Here is a 25,904-nt window from a genome sequence, read left to right on the forward strand (position 1 = left end):
TGTGCATCATAAGCAACAAAAAAAACAAGGTCTTCCCTATGCTTTGGTCTCCGAATAGTGCATTTATTAGAAGTAGCGGGTGTATAATAACTATATTCCTTGATTCTAGGTTCTGCTCGCCCCCTTAACAGGTATGTTAATTTCGTATAATAGCGCTTTTGCTTTTTTATTTCTATCCTGTATATAATATTTCAAAAAACTACTCTGCTTTCATCCCCAATTATGTATCTTATGTATGACGTTTTTCCTGAAGAAGACTGTCCGACTTTTGGTAAGTGACCGCGGACTGCGTTGAACCATCGGTGCCGTGATACATTGTTCTCGTCAGCGATGCGATCCGAGCAATCAACCGATATCCGAGGCCAATGTTCCTCCAGGCAAGCAGATAAATTTGTGAGATTTCAAAGGTGCTTGACACTGAAACAATGTAAAAATTAAGACCTTTCAGTGAATCCGGCCCTGATAACCGCCTTTCTTGTACCTCGCTAGCATTATGATGACGATATGTCGTCATGTTCTGGTCGTTTGCATTCGTTTACATATGTGTCTCGATAAAAACTATTACTCCATATACAGCAGGAAGACAAAAAGCTGACTGGCTGCTGCCATTTTGAAATACCACCACCGATGCATACCTACAGGCCACCCTATAGAACAGAAGAATCTTACTATAGCAGCTGTCTCTGGATCTCATGATTCTCCATGATTTGTCTATTGAGAGAGGACATTTACATATACAAGAAAATGCGGTTGCGATATCATACCAGATCGAATCTTGTCTTCCTTTTTAGGTTTGTATGCTTGCGCGCACACCCTGATCACTTATTACGCATCGCTTGAGTTTGAACTGACTTCAATGCAACGGCATGTGACCGAGATATTCAGTGCTAACTCGTACCAAATGGAGCTCGCAAGTGCAGTTCGTAACGAAGTTCCCCTTCAAAGTAGAAAATACTGATCGAAGCACTCCTTATTGCCGGTAAGTGAGGCTTCTCGGCACGCGGTGAGGGAGTCGGTTTCTGTCATGACGTCTTCAATTTTTTCTATTATTACGGCTACTGGTTAAGCGGATGCTTTGCCCTTCAAAGGCACTGTCATTTGTGACAACAAACTAACGATTCTGTAAAATGCCTTCATTTTCTTCAATATTTTTTCTTTTTTTTTTTGTTTTTGGGATCCTAGGTGCGTTCGTCGCATCAATTAGCACACATCTGCATTTCGGTTTAATTCGTTCCGGGAGTCATGAACGATAACCACGCAGACACTAGATAAATTCCGTTCCAATCCAGACGCTTCATGCAAGCAACGACGTCTGTCTGTCTGAACGCTTTGAAACGCGTTGGTGTCGTCGGCGCCGTGTTACGGCAGCGGAAATAGGTCTCCTCGACGTGCCGTTCCCTGAACCTGTGAATTAACAGTGACGCTAGCGATTGAATAACGCCCGATGTCGACCCTATTCATCTCTATCGCTTGTCACACTCACTTATGCCACCGCAAAAGTTGCCCTTCAAAGTACGCAAAAGAGGAACTTTGTATTGAATCCTCACTTTTGACTTCCCCTATCCCGCAACAACTAACGACGCAAACAGAAGATGAAGTCAAGTCGCAACCGCAGAAATAGCGACAGCAGCAGAAACAAAAACGTCACCGACGGTAGATAACGGTGCATTACACAAGCATTGAAAACTTTGAAGTTTCGTTACATATCAGTGGAGCTCACGGCGCTTTTCTTTGACTCATTCCTACCATAGATGGCCGTACGACGCTCGCAGCTTCAAAAAAATAAAGAGAAATCGAAAGGCAACTTTCAAAGAAAAAAGGGCCAATAGCCAGATGAAGCTTTCTCGAGTTGGCCAAGCGCCAGATTCAGCATCAACAGATGGGGACCACTTGTACGCGCCGTTTTCTACGTATTGGGGAGCATTTAGTGGAAGAAACATGGCCACTGACTCCGGCGGCTTATTGAGACGGATGGTCAATTGCTACGAAATACTAGGAAACGTGTTACTCGTCATTTTTCGTATTGTCTCAATGTCCTAAAAGCTCTGTCTAGAATTTAGTCTGCTTATGAGCTCTCAATGGTGTGGCGTCGCACGTCCGCCGTTGACCAGCAACGGTAGCGCTATGAGCGATGTCACATTCAATACACTTCAACGTCAGCCGGCCCTGCATATCCTTTAACAACAGCAGCAAAGGCTCTAGTACTCGCAATAGAACCGTCAACGGCTTCGGAAACAAAATATCGCCATTATAAGGGTAGCAAGACCAGAATTCCGTAGGTGATTATGTTGGGCCATCGGTGGGCGTCGTGATTGTGATCTCATTATGTATTATGTTAGCCGATCGATTAGATATTCATTTGGCTCCCCTTCTGTTTGGAGCATCACTAGAGAGAAGTGAACAAATAGAAATACGTGATACTGTTCATTGGCATAATACATACGTAAAACTTCAAAAAACGAACTGAGGTATATGTTTTGCGAATGTATATGGTATGCACACATCGTGAGGTACCGAGCGCTCTTGGTGCCTAATTGCCCGCTGGTTGAGTTTGACGTAAATAATAGGTGTTATTACGAATAAACCTTGCCGTCAACGAATCAGGCAATCGGAGGTCAAGGATGTGTTTGACTTTGGTGTTTATTTTAGGTATACTCACATATAATAGTCCTATAGTTCATCAATATAAATGTTGTTGTTTCTATTATTGTTATTATCACGATTGATTATAATTATGGTTATAATATCGGCGGAATCACCGTAGCGCACTGGGCATCGTTTATAGGCGAGATCACGTGGAAAGGCTGGATAGATGCTTTCATTTTTCGTAGGTTGACATTAATTTATTTAATGGACGCCTTAATTATACCTCGCATATCATTCGGAGAGAGAACATTGTTTGAATGCAGACATGGGTAAATTAATGACTGTCTGTTTGTCCACGCCTTGGCAGTTTGTTAAGATTCGGCAATGACGCGTGCCATCCGATTTACAGTCATAAAAAAATGAACTACTTTGATGGGCATCTCATATAAATGTCTACAGTAGTTATAATAACCGACATTATCGTGGCTTGATCCTCTTGCTGGGCTGCGTCACGACGAGAACGTCCAACAAAAGCTTTCGTTCGTAATACACACGCGCTCATTCGCTACCCAAGCGTCATTGATTTCATGACTCATATATAGCCGATGGACCTCGCGAATGCCGATCGCATCTGCGGCTAAACTTCATTGGGTGTGTTCCACCATCCACTGTCATCACTATAACTATTGTGGATATGGTCACGCAACGAAGTGCACTGCTTCATGTTTTAGTGGAACGCCGGATCAGTTCGATGAAATCGTAAGAGCAACATATGAATTAGCGGTAGTTCTAGCAATATCTATAGTGAAGTCATGAGCGGAAAACTCACGAGGTCCAGAAATCGAAGTTGTAATGATTGATTTAAGCAAACACGGCGCAGGCGGGCTGGATTGGCCACGGTACAAAATTGTTGTACATTTCACTAGTAATGTTCATCAACGCCATGGTAGATGGGAACGTTTTCCACATGGCACAATAATGTAAAGTTGTAGGTGAATTTGAAAATGAAGGAAAAGAAAATTGGCACAGCGCATTTTTTTTTTTGTAAAATCAGTTGCTGATCAATTGAGCCATTGATTGGCCGGTCATGCTAGCACATTGAGAACGATCACTGGTTTTTGACTTTGTTCGTGATCAGTTATGAGGAAGAGGCATTCAGAGCAAGGAAGGTGATTCTAGGGTCCTGACAGGTTATAACGAGGCCGAAAGCAGCAGTGCCTAACGGGCGATATCGGATGTAAGATTCCATGTATTTAATGCTTCCAAACGACATCGCCATAGGTCGAAGATATTGGCAAGCTACCATAAACTATGGATCGATGCGATGGTAACGCGTTTGCCTATCAAATACAAGGACACGTGAGAGGAAGCTAGAAAGATATTGACAGACATACCATTCATTTTAAGTGCAGTAAGTAGCAATTACCCATTGAAAGTAGTAAAGTCTAAGGCAGCAATACTGGACATCGAACTCAGGAGATGTTCTATTGATTGCCAGGAATCACAGAATGTTAACTTAGTTGCGATACCATTTTATAAGGCATGCGTAACCGTAAACAGACGCGATCGGCAGCAATATATTTTTAACACTACACGAGCAGATCATTACCTGTAATAGACTACCAACGAAGACTAGTCATAGCAAGCGGAATTACAACTACGTCATCCGCTATTAGGCACAACGTTTCCAATAACCAGACTACAGATAATAAAGTCAAAGCGACAGTTTTAGATAGCGGGATTCATGGGTACGACCTACTGTAAATCTCACGATTGAGGGTATACGGTATTTTCATTCTGCTTTGAAGGTCGCGCTAGTGGCGACGTGAACAGAACCTCACGAGATGTTTGATTCAATAACGATCATAGCTACGACGATCGGTGCACTGAAAGTTATCAGAGGTATCAGCAGTACACCGCTGTACACAGGGTGGATGAGCTGTCATTGTCATGACCCGACATCCCAAATACTATATGTACCACAAACGTAGTCGGCAAAAGTTGTACATGCTCGAACAGCATGGCAATTGCGGCATAGGTGACAAAATCTGGAAAAATATAGGTAAGTTGAAAAAGTAATATTTTCTCTGTCTTTGTTTCATTAAATTTTAGGTTATCGTCGTAGGTGGGTAGGTAACAATAACACTTAATCGTATTAAATTAGATAACTAGAATAAGATGCCAAAAACGCGTACGTATTCGAGCTATTCTATTCTAAGAAAAACACCCTTTAACATACCTATTATAGTACCCAAGTGCTAATCTCAGCAAGGCGCATATACGACAGGCGCAAATCTTTAAAATACTAAGGAAAAATTCTTTTGTTTTCAACTGAGCAAGGTAAATGTTTCTAAATGACAGTCCAAGCTATAGCTTGTTGTGCACTCGTCGCCGACACATACATGTCTTACTTGATGAAATTATCCGGACACCCGCCCATTAAATCGAGTGGTAGAAGCTACATCGTAGGGCTACCTCTTACTATAGGCAACGTCACAAACGAACGTACGTCAATGTATACGGATCACCTTCCGAAACAGCAGACCATCGGAGACGTTAGCCAATGTGGTCCGGAAAAAGAAAACCACTGACGACAGATCCGGATAGGCCAGTATCGAACATTTCATCAGAGAAATGGTTGTCAGTCTGAACGTGGCCTTTGTAAGGAACTGCCATTTCCAGCTGTGAATTCGACCTTTGCGGATACAAGTACGACCCAATGTAAAAGTATTGGTGTTTTTAGCTGCGGCCTATTCGTAAATTTATAGAATCGCACCCATGATTGATATTAGTTAGCGTGGATAGACCTTTGTGCGGAGCAACATTTACTCTAAAATCGTCCCAAAATATAGAAATACGGCTCTGAAATTGGCATCTGATAGCTGCATCTGTAAACAGTGTTCAATCTTCCGAAGACAGCAAAGCTTTTTGTTAATTCATATTTATTTTTTAGTAGAGATACATTTCGAAGATAAATTCAAACACATGTCTGTTAAGAAGGAAATACCTCTACAAACCACTCTTGAGTTCGAGCTCTTTATTTAAGGCAAAGGTTAAATGTACCTATATGGTAGGCGTTCTGGCCTTTCATCTCTTTCATAGCTAATATCTGTGTACAAGCCTAAATCAATTGTGTTCTTGCTTGGCTAGAGAAATTCAAAGGATTCTGGCGGCGATCGAGTGCTATATTTCTCATCATGGACGTCAGTGGCTAATAACAGGGCCCTTCAAGACCGTTCTGCAAGTAAAGCTGTTTACTTATTTCTGACTATTGTTCAATGCAGAAGATCGAGATATCGCGCACGTCTCACTGAAGACAATGGCACATTCTCTCTGCTGCTCTATATAACGTAAACGTACATTTGGTTGTTTTAAGAATATTATATAATACGAACAGACCACGTTTGTTAGTGAAATGTATACGATGGCACTGTCTGCGTCTCAAATAAATCCGCAAATATTCAAATGTGATCTGAGTAAAAATCGTGGAAGTTCTGAAATGATAACGGAACTTTTTCTTACAAAACATACCTTCCGCATATATAAATTTAGTTCAAGTAATTATTTCTTCTCTATTTTTAATTTCTCTTTAGAACTTGTTCGGTTCTGCTTTAGTACTTATTATTTACAATGAAAAACTTATTAAAAAGTTTTTCATTGTAAATAATAAGTATTTTAAATGGCATTCTCAAGATCTTTAGACGCTTTTTAAAATATGCCACCTGTGTGGTGATTAGAGAGGTTTCCATAAAAAAAAAAAAAATAGGAAAAACAACACCAACTAGTTGGCGTTATTTTGGAAAAAAGCAAAATTTTTTTCACTATAAAAATCGTTAATTTTGTGTATCATGACTACGTCGTATCATTTTTCCCAGTTCCGCTCTGTTTTTCCATTTGCTTGAATTATTCTTCAATTTCCTGTAGAACACTTATAGAAACACTGATGCACAGCATGAATTCTATAGGTTGAACTTATTTCATTAACCACCTATTATTCTACATCAGCTTACTAGATCGAATCGCTAGCCTAATGAGGTAGCTATAAAAAAAGAACAACGTCTAGTTTCATAGCCCGCGGTCCTTGTTTCAACCTAACTTGTTCCTATTTGTGTTTGATTCCGCCTATTTAATATCTAATAGTGGATCAGATCTAGATTATACCGTTAAGTCACGATTATCAGACACAAGAAAGGTGGGACGTCCTTGCGATTCGTCGAACCCCTATGGATCCAAACTATCGGTGCGAATATTTCTGCTGTTACTGCATTGCCCACTATAGCCTCTACAATGATTTCTCTGTGCCTGTCGAACATCTGTTCGAACGAAAGACGCCCGTTTCGCTTTGGCTGCCGTAAATTTACCGCAATATTATATATATATTTACCGCCAATAGACGCAATGTATATACAAAGAAGAGAGCCACTGAGAAAACTCAAATTTAATAACGCTGTTACCTGTCGTTTTATCATATTGGTTATACTAACATATTATTATGTTAGAGGTGAGGGGACCTTGGCTGGGGTTGGGATGAGGGGAACTCTCTTTAACGGTAGTTGATTTGATGTTTCGTTTGCCCTCGAGCGAAGCCACTCCTACTGAAGAGAACAGATTTGCGATAGGAAGAGGGCCCAATGAAACTTTGTCAGCTTTTATAGGCGACTGAGTGGGGACAAAGCAAACAATATGTAAACCAGGGTATTTTACAGATCATCCGTGTCATAGTAATCGTATAACAAACGAAGCGATGCCTCTTACGTTAGAATAAAATACAATCACGTGTCTATCTGATGTCTTTTTTATTTCTTCCATTCGACCGTTGTATTTGCGTTAAGCGAGACTCCATAGACAGAGCTGAAGGAGGCCGAAGACGCTGCGGCGTCCGTCCGTGTGAATGATGCGTGTTTTAAAGGATTTACACTGACGGGCCAAAACTGACTTGTTTGACGTATCGCTGTTGAACATGTTTACTAGCAGAATAGAATCGAAGAAAACTGAGGTAGCGGGACGACCACAGGCCAAGAAAGGCGACGTCCGTCACCACTTGGATTGCAGTGGCCGTGGGCCAGCTTTTCGAGAGTAATCAGCAGAACCTTTGTTTAGCTCTAGTTTCGCTAATGACTGGATATCCAATGAGTAGCGCCGCACATTGAGTGGCTTTACCTATTGTCGGTAACAAACGCTGCCAAATAACTTAGCTGACGGGATGAAATCATTCAATAAGTACTAACTACGGAGCGGGAAGAATTTAATTAAAGAGCGTATACGTTTCATGCAACAGCGCTAAATCAGTGGTAACGGGCCCGCTTACCGCTTCGGCTACTTCGAGGGCCGTAAACGGAGGAATCTGTAACGTCATATAATTTGCTGTACGTATTACGTTTTATTGGAGTTCCAAGTGTCTGTCATGTTTCGACCGAATTACGTAGCTTAATCATATAATAGCTAACTTTATTAATTGACCATTAACCTTGTACCGCACCTTCATGCAGTACTGAAGCACCCATAGTTCCGCTAATGCGATGCTAGCATAAGACAACCTTTATTTGTTACTAAAACGATATAGAGGCAGCAATAATACGATTTTATCCCAAAAATTGCGTGTCGTTGTCAAAGACACACGCACATGAATCAACATTCGAGTTAATCATACTGCACGACAGCCTTCACCTGGTGCGGAGAGCAGGTGAAGCTCAAGGGTATCGTTAAGTTTTCATTGCACCGGTTCCCACGTTACAAGCGCAACCATTTCTACAGATACTAGCCACATAGCTCTCCAGGCTCGGGGATCGTCGTCCTGTGTTGTCCTGCCGCTGAGCTTGTTTTCTTCTGCCAGCGGCAGTTTTTTTGTACCTTCATCCCTCATGCACGTCTCCTGATAGAATAAGAATGCCACATCCTTCAAATAGAAACTGAAAGCAATACAATCGAAGGTTACAAGCACAAGTTGATTCGACCAATCGATTGGTGCTGTTCCATCCTCCAAAACCTATTCCACTGACGTCCCAACTGAGATATAAGAGAGGCTAGAATAATAAGCGTCTGCGGCCGTCGCTGCTTTTGCTGGACTTGTAGTAACAAAAGTAAAGTTTTTCTTTGGCCGGCCCTCGGCCTGGAGCGCTTCATAGCTGTCTGGCTTTAGCGTCTTTTAGTAGCAGCAGAAGTAGTATAGTGGTTGTTATTTTTGGTATCGAAGGACTGTTGTGTACTTATGGCCACGTGTGCCCCTGACGCTTTCGCCCTATTAAGCCTTTGCCCTCCGTCACCCTGGCCAACAACAGCATGGCGGAGTCATGTCGACGTGTAGAGTGTGGAGTAGGGCTCCAGCGACAGGCTCACTACTAATACCGCCCCTCAAAACAATAACCCGTCTACAGCCCCATTCACTCTCGTTTGTTTCTCGATGCTTTAACCAGAATACGCGCACTTGCAGGCCATATACAGGGACGGAGCTTTCCGCCAATGACAGTAGTGAAGGTACGTTGCATTACTCCTAAAAAGTGAAGGTGAGAGCGGTACGTAGCGTCAACATTAATGATACGCCCTATTCCTTTATTTTTGTGTTATTCATGTACTCCAGAATTATTATAGCGATATATGATTACTGTTTGTTTGTGTTATTGGTTGTGCTCGGTGAGCGATGCGAACTTAGTTTAAGTTAGGCTACTAGAGAGTTCGTATATTCAAATGCTATCAGATTAACAATTTGCACTCTTTTGGTGCAGATTTACAGCAGACAATTTACAGTAGATCGGAAGCTTCTGTATCTTTATATATATATATCGCTAACGTTCTCATACAAAAGTTTTTATGAGTGAAACATAGTTTTTGCTCGATTTGAACGATCTATAATGTTATTAAATCTGCAGCAGATTGAACGTACGTAAATGAAATTTTTCAATAAGCAAAGCTACTGCCACTTCTCCGAGTCAGTCACTCAATCAGGAAATTATTTGTCACGCTATTATCAAATCTTCCTCGTTTTCATAACGCTGTGTTTCGCTGGTATTCCCCTGACTAATTTTTCCCCATGCCATTGTTTGGTTTCAATGATCGTTCTTATATATGTCGCTCGTACATTGCGTTCCCCCAACAAAAGGACCTTTGTCACCTGCTAGGCTTACGCAAAGCGTTTTCTTCCAATTACTCTCCGTGCTTAATTTCTCTTCAACAACGGTAAAGCGCTCCAAATGAACACACCCAAAAATACATCGTATATGTCTACTGTACTAGTATTAGTAAGTGCAGCATCATCATCAGCTACAGGCATCTTCCATAGAACATTGTTAAACACCAGCAATAACGTTAACGTCAGGTGAGCCATACGAGGTGCGAGATTCTCCTTTTGCCGGCGCCATCTTCCCAGCTGCTGGTTCATTAAGTTGCATCGGCATTGTTGACAGAAACGCTTGACAGGCCGCTCGCTCATTATCTTCGCGCTGCAGCCAACAGAACCCGACGATAGGATGTCTTCTGAGAGTCAAGCACGCATATATATATACAATGTGTCTGTGTGTGTATGGAATAAAATGAATATGATCAGCTGTCTACGAGGGAATGAATGGGACACAGGGGCACGGGAGAATGCGGGAAGCGACGGCAGGATTCAGGTCTGACTCCCGGTGTTTCGGGGCACTAGCCGCTAATGGCAGTATCGCCCGGGACAGATGGTGAGATGTGGACGACCCGCTCCCTTACAGAAGAGGCAAAATCCGGCTACCAGGACGAGAGAAGACAACACGAAGAGTATTTACTATGATAGCTTAGACGAAGATGCGTTCGGGATGAACTAAAGAATGGACCAAAAAAGTGAAACTCGTCAACAACAAGAAAGTGATATCGTCGACGTTTAGCACTCACAAAGTGTGGAAAAGAAAGAACTGGACAAATTCCGGCGAAGTTCGACATGGCATAGTGGGGATAGCAGCATGTAAATGGGACATCGCTCATCTAGGCTGTGATTGAAGAAACAGAACCTCATATTGACCCCCCTGAGTAGTAATGAAAGCGGCAACGGCTTTCAGCGGTAGAAGATTCTAGTACGTACGTAAATAGTAGTTAGAAGCGTGCGAATTTTTAGCTGCAAGCGATCTTTTTTGCTTTGTATAGTTCGCATATCGCTTTAAAAAGCTCCGCAGAAAATAAAAAAGAAAAGATGTTGAAAAATTAGTAAAAGGTAAAAATTGGAAAAACTTATCGGTACAACTTAGTTTTACAATTTACCATTTACACTATGTTATTTCTTATTTTCGGGATTTGAAATGCACGGATCAGTAGCTCTATCTCCGTTCTCAGATCTATCTCAGTCTCTTTTTTTGGCATACACTTCACAAAAGTTCGCTTTTTACACGTTGATCAATATTAATTTAGCTACACTGATCATATAGACAAAATGAAAGCTCAGTATCCTTACTTATCGTAAATAATCCAGAGTAAAAAATGCGCCGGATCCCACGTCCTTGTTCAGTTTATATTGTACACGTGTTTTAAAAGTTAAACTATGGAAATGAATAAGAACCCTGTGTGAAATAGGTGCTGTTTTGTCTAGCTAAGCCTGATATAATATTATAGAGGTTCGTTTTGAGTATTTCATTGCTTGCAGCTGACTTGTACACGAATTGCAGCTATCATCCAAACGGCTGGGGTAATCACCTCCGACTGGTTGATCTAAGGCTTATTAGTAAATCGTAGTCTAGGACCTCGCAGTCTTCGATTGCGACTTATGATACAGAAAATAAAAAATGATAATAAAAATAGAATTACCATACAGAAAGACACACTTCGCTATTAGCTGCGAGAACTGGAGCTCCTGGGGCCGGCAACTGCTTTTACGAAATCCGGCAACTGCTTTTACGAAATAGTCTATATACAATTGTTATATTGAGGAATAACTTATTTAGACCTCGTTGGCCGTCGAAAAGGTCTTCGGTTTGCATACGAGCAAATAAAGCTTGTTTACTATGCGACAAGTTGTATCGTTGCTGGGCACGGTGATTGGTGCTAACAACTTTTAACTTGTCTGCACTAAATCATGAGTTAAAGTTTATAACAGCTTAAGCAGATTATTAAACACCGGCCTTGTGCTATTTCAAATCGTAAATACTTGCAATCGAAAAATCTAAAGGGGTAGGAAAAAGCATACAAGGGACAGGTTGATTAACATTATGATTATATTAATTGTAGGTCATCATACACTCGTTATCAGCCAGTACGAAGCTCTATATTATTAAACAATTCAAACGTTCTACGTTTAATTTTTTTTTGTTTTCTATGATTATCTTCTACCCCACAGAAAAAACTTGTTTTTTGGCGATAGGAACAATTGGCAGTTATCGAATTGAACCCAAATGCTCGCAGGAGACATCATCGAAATACCGCTACCAATCTAAGATCATTGTCGTTTCTTGCCGTCCAGGTCTAAACAAGTCCTTCGATCAGATGTCTGCCCCCATTCTAAAGGCCTCATTGTACAGTGGATGAAAACGTCGTCGAAATAGTGAGAGAATTGAGTTGTTGGCCGCTAGCTTTCGCAATGAAACTGTTTATTCTTCCATTTATAATTATTTCGATCTGGTGCGGCATTTTGTTCGTGTCGTTCGTCTATTTAATCAAATGCTCCAGCAGAGCTTAAAATTTCGACGTCCGATATGGCCAACACAGTTTGCAGGTATTAGAAGTTCATGTGGCTATCTATAGTCGATTGCCCGTTTGCTATGCGCGAGAGGAAACAGGCCACAGCCTAATAGCAGTAACAAACTGGCGCGTCTACTACGCTATTATTTTTAGCAGAGTATATGGTCCTTAGAAGCGGGGCTAGTCGCCCAGCAAAGGGTGTTTGTATCTGTGCAGTGCTAAATATCCTATCAGAATGTGTTATGGCTTGGAAGGCCGATCCGATTCGCCCCAATGAAACACACATTTGCCTAGCTAATTAACATCTATAACTTGTACTCTGTCTATCTATAATTGGGGGCATACGAAGCGATAACCCAGAAATTTGTTTGTTAGCTGAGAATGTATCTTGGCCAGCTGTAGTTGACAGCGTTCCGTTCCTATTTTGATCACAAAAGGCAAAAAGTCGAACGCCAAAAAGTATGTTCTAAGGTGAGTTCAAGCTAGAATAGTTTTTGGACAAAATGAAAATCACATATGTAATATATGCTGGAAGTGTACGAGTTTTACGCCTTCCGAAAGAAATTGTGCTTTGAGCACGATCTGGGGATGGATTAGCCGCTGTTTTAGGGAATTTGCTCGTTTTTTGCATGAACACTTATTAAACACAAAGTACACAGCATGTGAACCTTATTTACAAAACAGCTCATAACCGCTCACTTTGCTTTGAGGCTTCAAGATGGAGACATTCGTCGTCGTCTAAATGAATGGAGCGGGCAGTGTAGCTCTTAGTAGGACCATTTTTGGCAAAAATACAACCCACTTAAAAAATCGCGGGTTCTAGCCAACTCGACCCGGCCAGGTCGAGCATTGGGTGTTTTGTCACTGTATTATTTTTCTAACCACGATGAACAAGGGGTGATTATTAGTTTATCATTTACATCAATTGTGTATTAAGTGTCGTTGGCAAAACATAAGCAGCAACGCTCGCCGTTGTTTAACGAGAGGTCGGCCGTTCGCTGTTTGATAAAAGTGAGAACCTTATGTGCAAAAATAACACAAAGGTATAATATCACATATCCCAACTGAATCAACGAATCATCATGTACGATGCAAATTTTTTTAATTCTCTCTTTTGTTGTTCTGGGCATGTGGCTATGGAAATTTTGTAGATCACCTATACCACGTGCAGGAAATCTGCATCGTCCAAGTTCCTTTCTAACCTATCAGTCGATAAGCCCGATAATGTTAATTGAAGAAGGACTTCGTAAAGGACAGTTTGCAATATTGCACGACTTATCTGAGATAAATCACGTCAAAAGGATAGTAAATATCGACCAATTTGGGTTTCCTTAGAAACAATAACAAATCCTAGGTAGAAAAAACGTGAACTGCGTCCTGCTTGATATTTTGCAGGTGATATATGTATGTATATATAGCTTCCTGTGGTCGTCAAAAAGCCATTGGATAATTTTACTCCAACTACCCCACAATTCCAACATCCAGCAGTAATAGCTTTTGCTACGCCATCGCCGAGTAACAAAACGGAAAAGTCGCTTTAAGTGATTTCTCTCTCTCTGCTTCATTCGATTAGAAAAGCGAAAACACCATAAACGAAAAGCAAACAAATTACATGAACTCAAAAGTGAAGTGCTGCTTCTCTGTCCGGAAATAACAGCACTGGCAACTGGCAACTAACAATGACGTCGGAGGGGTGCCGGGGGTAATGCGTTGTTTTTTTATGAAGCTGTGTTTCGAAAGAAACACTCTTAAAAAAAACTGTCGGTGACAAAAGTTGGTATCCATGTAAAGCTGGGGGTTAGTGACTACCCCCCACTATTGCTGTATTCGCTGGAGATATAGTTCTTGAGAAACATCGTTTGTGAGGAATGGGTAAAAATAGTATAGAGCGTTGAAAAGCACCGATATTTTAGCAGCTGAAGCGTGTCTTAGTCTTTACAACGGGTGCATGCGTTCAGTTTTAATAATCCAAAAACTCTACATGCCTAAATTTTACACTCAACGTTTTTATTAAACCAGAATTATGCCTAATTAGAGACATTGCTTTGATGTTTTTTGAGATATGCTAGCTAGAAACTTGAGAGTTTATACGCTTCTAACTTATTCGTTTGGTACCAGCAGCTCTAAGGACTATTTCACACTTTCGTAGCTGGAACACGCTGGGCTTTGACCTTTTTTGTATGTTTCCTTTACAGGTGTGATCAGATCCAAAGTAAGCCGCACTGCAAACTTGATAAACGCGCTATCGTTGTATTGTTTCGAGTTGTAGTAATCCTCAACTGCAGCAGTTGTTTTGTTTGTTTGAACCCCCCCAATCTGCATTCGCGATTGCTGGAGACAGCTGTAAAATCTACCTGGGAAGCCAGCTTTTTTTTTGAAGAAGAAGAATTTTATGACTTGAAAAAGTCTTCAGCTATATTGTTGTTTAGAAGTAATGGGCATATTCATACACGTAGGCACGTTCATTTCTTCTTGGAAGAGTAAAATATATCTCTAAAATCAGAGATCCCAGAAAGAAGGCCAAAGAAAGCCGTGTATGTTATGCTCTTCGACGTACTTGTTTGACTTACTAAGCTTTACTGGGTTACAATATTTATAGCGCTGTTTAAGTATTGTGATTAGAGACTCTTTCAAATAAACTGAGCCCGAAGTCATGAAGACGACTGTTAGGTATTAGTTTGTACAATTCCGGGTCGTGAGCCTCTCGACAAACACGTGTTGCCATTGAACCGAAAAAGATCGAAGAACCTTTCCGGCTTTCACACAACACTCGGTTCCTTCACATAAAATTTTATAATGACCCGTCAGATTATTACCTGTCAAAGGGCAGGCACATTAACAACTACGGCTGTTCAACATTACTCGCATAGTGCAGCGCTGTCCAACGTTAACTTTGCTCAACGATTCAAAATCTCTCGATCGTAAAGGCTAAGACAATGGCAATGGTGCCACCGATTTTTGGTGCTAAGCGATTTTTTCCCATCAAACAGTCATATGTTCTCACAGTTATTATCACATAGTTATGACTGTAGAAAAACGCTCGAGCGTGTGTTCGTCTCGATGAAATCGAACGCTTGGAAGACGCTACCGACGCATATAGGGTTAAGATGCACCAAGCCCGAAGAAGGCGCGAGCGGTGAACGCTGGCGGAAACATTACTAGCTGGTCACTGTTAGCTGGGGGAAATTATTGCAAAAATCATTTTCCTTTTCGTCGAAGGGGTCTTATCGATGGGGGGCTGTGACTGGACCGAAACGCTTCGGGTTAGAGTGGTGGCCGTGGCTGTTGTGCGGCTTTCTATTTCGTCGTTATTGTCGCTGGGATTTTTTCAGCTTGATACTTGGCCACCTCTTGGTGGGTCTATAACCCAGGTTTTCAGTTTGTCCATTTACTGGTTCTGTTCAAAATTCATATTTTTTACCTTCACTAACAACGGCAGCCCCAACAGCGATAGTTCGCAGATTGCAACAGTGCTAACCATTAGGACGGCGGCGAAAGCAACGGCAGGACCGTCAACAACAACCGTATCGAAAACAACAACGACAGCGTCGAAAATAACAACAAAAAAAACTATCATCGTCCATGATCACATCCGGTAGCATCGGCAATTTGCTTCGATTTAGCAAACAGGAACGAATGCGAAGAATACATTGAGCGGATAAAACATTAGGGAAAGTATGCAACGGAAATAGATAGGCCATCGTTGTGACAAGTACGTACTGCTAGGTCTTTTTGCCGTTGATTTCGTTACCTTTTTTACGTATTGCTTGTTTTTGCCTGAACGAATAAATGGATGCTAATAATGAATGAAATGTAGAAATTATTCTTTCGTACAAATAGTATTTAAAATTATTTTTTCCAAGGTTTAATGTTATTCAACATTATCAACAATTAATGAAAAATGTGTATACGTGAGTGCGTGTGTGTGTGTGTACTTGCATATGTGGGTATAGGATCATCTTCAGCTATTTTCATATGCGGCCTTGTATGAACGTCACACGCCTGTATGCGTGATGGCGAAGATACCGCTCTAGACGCCTCGCAAGAGTTGATTTCAATCAATTTACAGTTTTCGGCCAGCTGAGGGAAAAAAAACACTGTATGTATGCCTGGGAACGGCACCAATGGATTTGGAATTTGAATTCACTAACCTGCAACACTTTTCTCATGCAGCTTTCTGTGTTTCTCCCTGTATTTCGTTACGCAATGCAGGAAATGACGGCTGTCAGGTGGTTTTCAGCCTTCAGAGACCACCCGTTCTGGCTGTCGAAGCAAAGCGTGACGTGAAGTTTTCGACAACAGCCAAGATTAATCCAGAAGCGCTTATTTCTATATTGTATCAATGTACGCATTCGTAGCCGTCTGTGCTGGAACCATAAAGTGTTCAGCGAGCGGCGACTACGTACAACGCTCAGATGAACGTAACGAACGCGAAATGGCCGAAGATTCTGTTAGAACTTATTAAGCCGGAAAAATTGATTCGAAGTAGTTTCGTTATAATCATTATTTTCGCTATTTTAAGGTGGTGCGCAGTACGACCTAGCTTGCCTTTGCTAACTGTTCTCATAGTATGTTCGTTTACCTGTTAAGTATAGGGATCTATAAGGTGGTAAACGTTCGGAACCCGGATTGAGACGCACTACTCGTTTCGCGCTGAAGGGGAGGCCAGCCAAAGCAGAAGCAATGTTTAATGCTGAACTAAGACGGTAGCATCCGACATTGATTACAAAAATGTATGATTAACAGTGATTAAAGCCGCCGCATCAATCGCCGATAGAGAAATACATGTTATGGAAAGCTCGTATCATATGTTCTATTGTGGCTTACTCGTTACATCTGTATAAACCATGCATTGAGCATACCATAAGACATATAGCCACGTGCAATTTCGTATGAATTGTTACACGAGCAATCAACAAAGTTGCCAGAAACAAAACAAAACAAGTTCCAGTCAAAGGTTCATTCGTCAGTGCGTTAAGGCTTGGTATCGGTTGAAAGTCACGTTGTTGTTGTTACCCTTAGTACAGGCTCAGCGTGAGTAGATGTTATACAAATACGTTACTCGGTGTCAGCAATGCTTGCCGGCCATCGGTGGAATTGATGCGGCCCATTGTTGTCTATTGGCTGCGTTAATTGAGGAGTGTAGCTCTTCGCGGCTATGCTGCCGCTCCTGCTATCCAAAACCAGTATTTGTTTATTTATACATACGTGCGTGCATATATCTGCCATCGTGCATTGTTTCTACAGGTCATACACAACACCGTGACGCCGAAGAAGTCTGAGTGTGACATTCCTTTCGGCAAGGCAGAACCCTATCATCACTATGGCCGACACATAAGTTGTTGCATCTATGCTACCGCTACCTCTGCTTCGTCGTAACAAAGCATTTGTCAACTATGGTATAGCATAGGATAATATTTTTTTCCAGCGTACAGCCAAGACGGATTTTGGTAGCTGCAGCTGAAATTTAAGAGTTTAGTTCAGAAAAAAGAAGATGGAAAGGAAGAAAAGCTGCGCTGATTGGACCTCTTACGCTTAGTCAGACAGTCAGAGACTTTAGCATCGAAGAGATTTTTGTTTTGGGTGGAAGAAGACACTCAGCTGTGTCTGCTTACAATTTAGGCCCGCGCGTTCGACCGTGGAGGAAAATAGGCGCCTATCAGGCATCTATTACTGATGGTGTAACGAAATTTGCCGGGACCAACAAACTTTTTCTCGTATCACCTGCTATACTTTTTTCCATCATTGTGATAAGCATTACTGGACCGCTGAGGCCTCAATGTTCTTGATACAGAGTCTAAACCACGTGTGTAGGCTTCCCTCCCTTGATCATTCGGTCGTTCACACCTCTCTTCCATCTACTGTTTCGCTTTTATGTTGTCTCGAACGCTCCCATCCTGTTCAATAGGGTGCATCACACGGTCAGCGTCGAACGCATAATGAAAAGCAGCAATATTTCTCCACTATTAACTATGCCATAGCTACTGTTCCTGCGCGAATCCTTCCATCGAATCGTCTACAGCAAATCAGAGGCCGTGGGCAATCCACATGATCAGAGCTGGCGATATCATTGCCTTTGCTGGGCTTCCGTGTTTAGTTAACGATGAGGTAGAGACTAAATTAGCGTCCACGTGGTATAATCGATCAGTCAGTTGACTTGATCAGTCGCGCGATTCAATCGACCGGAAAAGTATACAGTGAGCTTTAATTTTCAAAAGCTGATCTGGGTCTCTTTCTGCTGGTAGCTGGGCCATCGAAAGCCATGAGGGGACATGCTACTTTCTCTTTGTTTATACGAATTACGAATTATTCGGTGCCTGGGCACTTCTTGTTTGTAACAAGCCCGTGTTGTTGCCGCTATTACAACCTGGCTACAACTGCACAAGCTGCGTCAGCCACTTCTACCTTTGTAGGCCGTTATTAAGTGATGACAATGACGTTGGTCGCTCCCACAACGTATTGAGCGGTGGAACCATTGACCGGGGTAAGGGTATTGTGGTGAAATTATCGTATCGAAAACGACACATGTTCGGTTGGCTGGGGATACGTATGGCTCTGGGGGAGTCGCAGTGACAAATGGTCGGTCTCAACTAGCGACGTCAATGTTGAGGTTTTTGGGCATTGCAAGAACTGCCCCAGATAGAGACAAGAAGCAATCTGACAACTGAACAATTTGCGGATTTATCTGTTTGTCTACAGGAAACATAGATAACGATATGTTCTCGTATTTAAGTACGAATCAGTACATGATGACGTTCTCCATTTTAGTGGGGAAACGATTTTATCGTCCCACAAATGCATGTATAGATGACATGGATCCGTTGAGGCTTCCGAGAATTATCGATGAAGTGGCGCTCGATGAAACGAAAATAGCACTGTCTAACGTAATAAGCATGGCAGCTGCACGATAAACTCAGTGGGCGTGAAAACCTCAGAACCTACCAAGGCAATAAAACATTAAAGATCTGACGGTTCTGATACAAGGTCCCTGTTGAAACACACGAAATGTGTCCGAACATTAACGTCACATAGAAAAGAGCCGGGAAAATGAAACAGCCGCGTACAAGGTTGGTATTTAACTTCACTTTAACACCTACACATAAAACAGATTACGCCAAGCAAAATCTAATGTTTTTCTGCGACCTGGGGTTTAGAGACTGGATTGGAAGGCAAATTTTACATCTTCTGCCTTGTGGACAGAGAAGCATAAGGATGATTCAATAAAGAGGCAACTGTCCAACGAACGACCAGGCACAAATTAGCCGGGTATCATTGATATCAGTCAAGTGTCCGACTCGCCGGAAACAGACGTGAAGCGCAGGATTTATGCGATTTTTTGCGCTGAGCAATGAGAGTACTGTGTTATTAGCAGGAGTGTGAAGTATGTTGCTACGAGGATACTCATAATGATTAAGACCACGACGACTACAATCGCGGCTTTTTTGTGGAAGGAGACACCCAGTATTTTGCACCTATTATAACACTTGATTTGCTTTGGTCCATTTCACGTATCGACAGATTCCGAAAACTCATTCAAGCCAATGACGCAGGAGAAAGCCTCCAATTCTAAATCACCAGCACTATTGTGCAACTATAAAAGTCAGCGATTAAATGATGAACGTAGGACAGAAAAGGCCGACCCAACTTGGAAATTGTTATTTTATTAAATTTTTCGCATGACCGTGTAACAACTTCCGACGAGACTGGGCTACAAACTGTTCGCATGAAAACATTGGATTCTTTGCCATTTCCTTTATCATTTTTGACATTTCCGTCCTGTTGGTTTCATAAAGTTATCCCCACGACATGGTAGCTGGTAGGTTTTTTAAATATAAACTATTTCACACGAAGCTGGCTAACCTCAGAAAATTTGAGTAAAATAGATTTTATAGAACTCGATCATAGGTAAGGCGGACTACGATTCTGACATTCTGTACAATTAAATGTATATATTTAAACTAACCCTCTATTAGTTTTACTTTTATTAGTATAACAATTAGCAAAATAGAGCTTTATGCCGTTACCATGCTTGTTGCCTTTGCAGGTTTGCTTTGAGGTCTATAATTAAATCGAGCTACTGAAGGTCGGCTGTCTCTAAAAAGGCCGCGCCCTACAGAAGATTCAGGTTCTTTATTGCCTTCAAACCTTTCTTGACGACTGCCTTTCGATACGTTAACGGATAAGCCTGACACTCTTCTAGGGCTAATGTCGGGTTAGATAAAGGGCTACCCAAAACCCCCTTCTTTTTTTTTTTAAATTTATCAATTTCGTTTTTCCAGATCAACTATCACTTAAAAATAATAACGTCACTGCACACAAAATGTCCTGTACGTGCGAAAGGTTCTTACACCACGATTGGCACCTTTACTTCTACCAACAAGGATATACTAAAGATAATCACAGCAATGCGTACATACGTCATGTCTCTATCCAGGTACATTGAAGTCATTCTTAGCATCGTCAGGTATCTGAGCATCTTCGATTTCAAAAAGGATTTTACCTGCGTGGATAAATTTTAACTCGTGTTCGCTATACCACCTAATATGTAATGAGCAGCAGTTTGATACAATGATCGTATCAAAAAGGCTGTCTGCTTTCCTCAGTTTCGCAATGTCGTACAGCAGGCATGGAAAAGCTATGGATTTTTAACAAAGCTACCGTTATTTAAGAAGCCCAACCGAATCAAACCTGCCGATTATGAGGTCGCTGCTGTTTCGAAATATTTTTCGATCCACTTCCGGTTCAGCTGGTATGCGTTAGTCAGCAGTATGATTTTGGCATCTGTTCTTTTCGTCTTTCCTACGCCGCTTCGATCTTCGATGTTAGTCTTATCCACACCGCAATGCTTAATTATGTACAGGCTTTTTCATTGCTGTTGCCGTGGCAGCTATTACTAAGTAGGGATTTCGAGTCGAAATGAATAGACTCATCGAAAAAAACGATGCAGACGAATCGATACCATTTCATCAACATTGCCCGCCGACAAGAGAAGGATCCCTTTCCACCAGCCAAATCTGCCGCAAAGATCCCGCTAACCGAGTCGCTACGATTCTAACGCGCTGATTGACAAGCGAAGTTGGCCTTGCTACCGGTCAAAACCATCAGTACGGATCGTCGCTATACATCGGCACGAATCACAATGATGTTTCGGTGCACACGGTAAGAAAATAAAGAGCACACATAGACGACCGCTGCTCGACATACGATCGATTAGATCGCGCTACAGAAGCCAGCAGTTTTTCGATCTGATGCCGGAAAGCTATGCAGCTCAATGATACGACCTTTCTACTGTCAAAATTCCGAAGTTCCGCTAAGACGTCGTCGACTTGTGGCGTACGGAAAAACATTGCTTCTTTAGAGACAAATTAGTAGTTTGTCATATCGATGCTCGATTTGCACGGCAAAGAATAAAGAAGAAACACCAACAGTGTCTGAACAGAGTGCTTACAACTATTTGTTTGATTGATAACTGTCTACCAGATTGCATTCACTACGCACAAACGCTATGTTCCCGTGATATCTTACTGGGTAACGTATTTGCCCACTAATCTTAGGGACCGTTGCGCTCAACTTCGAATCAGGGCATAGGCAGATATATAGACAGGTTGCGTTCCGTGCTGGTAGGAGCCATCTAGCTCAGAATGGCTAATGGCGATACCGGACGTAAAACTCGAAACGTAGACGCACAAACGCTATACGAAAGTCCAGACGCTATCATGGCACGCCGCTGCGGGTCGATATATAGCCGGCGAAAAAAGGAAACCTTCAGGTAACAGTTACATACGGAAGGTTATAGTAGGAAAAGAAGTAGCAACACTGGTTCGTGGACATTAATTACCGACAATAAACAATAAGAAATGAAAAGCAGCATAATTCGAGAGTGATCGCGAACGCTTATCAACGGATGAACCGATCGCACTCCTGCCTGTGCGGTTTATCTAACGCTCAAACAAGTGCTCATCAGTAAGTCGGGGGGCAATATATGCAGTAGGTCGCACTTTTGAGGGCAAAACATCCCGTCCCGTAAAACCGTCGTCGTTTCGCTTATGCTTATTAAGTTTGAGTCATCAGCCAAGTGATAGAACGGTAAGTTCATAATACACTAACTCTAATACTATTTACTCTATTCAGGCCCGTGGCAGCCGCGTCGAATGTTAAACAGCGAAAGCTCGTGACTGCCGATATTGAACCTACATATATATATATGTAATGGGGATATGTAAACAGCAGGTGTACACACGACAGGTTCTCAGCTTGCTCTTCTATTATTAGAATTTAGACATTAGTGAGATATCATACCAGTGAGATTTTCAAACCCGATCAGTCTGATTAAATGGGTGTCAGAAGCAAAACTATTACTATTTTACTTATGAGCGGCACCTGCCCAGACCGCGGGTGCCCGAATGGCGGGCTCGTCTTACGCTGCCCTGCGCTGTTACGCAGATACCTGCCGAGATATACATCAAAGAACCGGACGAGAAAGGGTAGTGTGGGAGAACATTGGAAGGACTCGAAGGATAAGTGACTGGATATGAATTAGAGAGGTAATATTAAATGTTAAGCCGGAACGGCCAGAGAGTGAAGGCAATGAGCGAGTTAGGACAGGCCGAATGGAACAATGGTGTCCCTGCGAAAGTGTGATGAAGGAATACACCGAAGGAGGGCATTGGTTTAAGGAAGCTTGTATAGTTAAACCGTACATATCAGAGTTTATTCAAATCAAATCTTATTTATTGACGTTTGCAGGTTGTAATAAAAAAAAATCATGGAGGCAAGAAAGAAACGCAACATCACAATACTAGAGAGAGTATATAAAATCATTAAAGATAGTTTGTCTATATGATTATTGCTGAGCGTATAAAACTAAATTTAACATTTTCCCAGTTGTCCTAAAGATAATACCAGAAGGCAATAAGCAACATTATATCGATTACAATTTTTTTCGCATTTAGAGCACTTACATGTATCCTCAGTTTTGTGGGAACCTGGCAGACTCTACAGTCGGTGACGGCGTGTTTCTTTAGTCAGTTGGTTTCTCCTCATTGTACCTGAAGGCAAAGTCCACATCAACCTTAATTTTTTTGCTTCCAGCTCTTAAGGCTTGTTTTCAAGTCTCCCGTCACTGCGCGTTCGAAGTGACGGCGTAGGTCCTTGGACAGCTGTGGCGATTCATCTATATGTGGAACTATTTCGAATAACTATGTGATGTTCCAGTACTTTTTTAAAAAAGGAGGATTTAAAGCGATTTTATTTTTCGAGGTTTTTCACCGTAATATCTTCCCAAATGATGCGTATCCCATACGTTGCAACCGAAGTTACTTTGAGGTCAAAATAGATGAGAGCGGTTTCGATGAGACGATTCGATTGCCCATGCGGTCAACGCTACCTTTTTCATTGGTAATGTACGCAATGAAGCCTCTGCCGTTGGTCAAGGATAGCAACCCCAAATACAACAAAGGTAAAAGACAACCTGACGAAGTATTAGTGGTCGCTATCCTGCTAGCCCTTTTAAACTCCATTACCTCCGTTTTGATCAGGTTCACCTTCAGTCCCAAATCTGTGACTACCGCGTTGAGCCGGGCTAGAGCTTGCTGCATTTGGAACAGGTTTGACCCATATGTTACTAGGTCGCCTGCATACAAGATGACCTCAACTGTTTTCCTCGGCCCTTTTTTTTCGATCAGAGAGACCCTTCAGCCAGATGGAGAATAAGAGTGGGCATATGTTGTCTGCCTAAGCCAGGCCAGCGGTAAGTGTGAGCGGTGGGAATTTGGTCATCCCGGCCCTCGGATACTGAGTCAAAATCTTCTCTGGAGTCGACAAACACCGCGTATAGCAGAGGACGCGGTGTAGCCTGTGCTCTGTTAACTCCAGCCATCAGGATCCTGCATGCCGTTTCTGTAGTGCGTTTTCTCCAGAATCCATATTTTTCCGTCGAGATCGCATGTACGCCTTCTCAGCAGCTGTTCAGTTTTTCAGTCAAGAAGCTGGAGAGCAGCTTATAACACACACTTTTTTTCGCTATTATTCTTCGCCATGGTGGCTGTGCGGTTGAGTTGCCCGTTCCATCTTTCCACTGATCTGAAAGTGTACCAGTATGTAAATCTTAAATAGTGCTGTTCAGCACGCTACCAGGACAACGGCGCATTTGAGATGCACGTAAATCCAATCCAGACAGGCTTTCTGGTTGCGTAACCTCCGAAGGCCTTGCATTAGTCCTCACGCTGTGTAATTTTGCTGAAGGATGTTGCGTTACATTGAGACCCCCTTTTCGCACGCTGCCTCGAAAAAAAACGGTATCGTATCCATTAACGCACACCGAGAAGCAATTTATAAAGGCTATATTGTAGAATGGAGAATTCGAACGAGACGCTGCGACACGTGTCGGCAGTTTTCACGTCAGGTACAAAGAGAATTTCGTGAGAGCGTTCCAGGGGTCTGCCCACACTTAGGCGCCGCGACGGAGCTTCGTGTTAGCAGTCTGGTACGACTTGGACAGTAAAGTCTACCGCCATCGGTCTGTACGTATGAATTTTTACGTTCTCTGACCCTGAAACATTAGCCTATATACGGTTACGTTCGTCGCAAGTATATCGATAAATAAACTTTTTGTATTTTTTAGGTTTTTTATGTTTGTGTCGAGGCAAGATTGATTACTTGGCAACCAAGGTCAGTGAGCGTGTAGTGTGGCTCCCGTTCGGCTGGTGAAGGTAGGCGTTGCAGTCGCCGCCAATAAAAAGGAAAGGAACATAATGAGAAGAAGAGTGTTCCACCCACTGACGAATTTCCCAATACGTATATTGGTTGACATGAGATTTAATCGCTTGTCACGTATAACAAAGACGTTAGTCTACGCCAGGCACGGCGTGAGATGACTTATATTACGACTGTGTAAAATAAAGGCTACCACTCGGGCGGCCTGACTCGTTGCTTTTAATTGCAGAATAGTGCACAGAATACAAGTAATCTTAAATTAAAAAGGCCCTTCAATAGTCAATGCTTCCAGAATCTGCTTCACGAAATTTTCGATCGCCGAGTAGGGCCCACTGGTCGTAGCCTTATTGCTCGACGAAAGACAATATTGTCTTTCTCTTCGACGGTTCTTCGGCGATGACGTTTCGTTTGGCGTTGATTCATCCTTTTGAAGCTGCCCCGGCTATTCGAACGTTTTTGCTCGTACGTTATATGCACTAACTGATTTATAGCTCAACAACAGATTAATTTACGCCGTCAGACATATTTCTATTGTATTTTCACACACTTAGGATCGAAATAAGGTACACTTCTATATGTAATAGTACCCCGCGATTTATCCTAAATCCTTTTGCTGGATCATCGGTGTCGGGCACATCGACCGGGTATATATAAGCACATATTTACAAATAAGAAACATAAAAAAAATCTGCGGATAAATTCTGCACAATCATTTACACCGTGAGCCTCTTCCGTTCCCCTACTGCAAATAAGCGCGCGATATTTCGGTACACTAAGTCGCTTCTGCAGTGCGCACCACGTATCGCCCAGCTCTCCCGAGAAAAAAGTGGGAATATTTATACTCATTTACTATCCATCGACATTTTATTGCTCACTCAGACGCGCGAACCCATCCGGTGACATGTAAATATCCTTTTTGCCTTACTCCTACCACCGGAAAAAATACATTTCAGCAAATGCTCACCACAAGTGGC

The 25,904-nt window shown here is 42.1% G+C and overlaps 1 protein-coding gene and 1 long non-coding RNA gene across 4 annotated transcripts in view; both read right to left on the bottom strand.

Moving 5' to 3' along the window:
- LOC111258739 (uncharacterized) overlaps nucleotides 1-25,904 on the bottom strand; it is an 82,287-nt gene that overhangs the window by 28,099 nt on the left and 28,284 nt on the right. The window lies entirely within an intron of this gene.
- LOC147753737 (uncharacterized) lies at nucleotides 43-24,090 on the bottom strand. Its single transcript, XR_015310275.1, has 2 exons — nucleotides 23,178-24,090; nucleotides 43-417 (listed from the first exon to the last, which is right to left on the bottom strand). It is a non-coding gene; the product is annotated as an uncharacterized LOC147753737 (long non-coding RNA).

Source organism: Varroa jacobsoni, unplaced genomic scaffold (assembly GCF_002532875.2).
Source record: "Varroa jacobsoni isolate VJ856 unplaced genomic scaffold, vjacob_1.0 scaffold_258, whole genome shotgun sequence".
Taxonomy (NCBI): domain Eukaryota; kingdom Metazoa; phylum Arthropoda; class Arachnida; order Mesostigmata; family Varroidae; genus Varroa; species Varroa jacobsoni.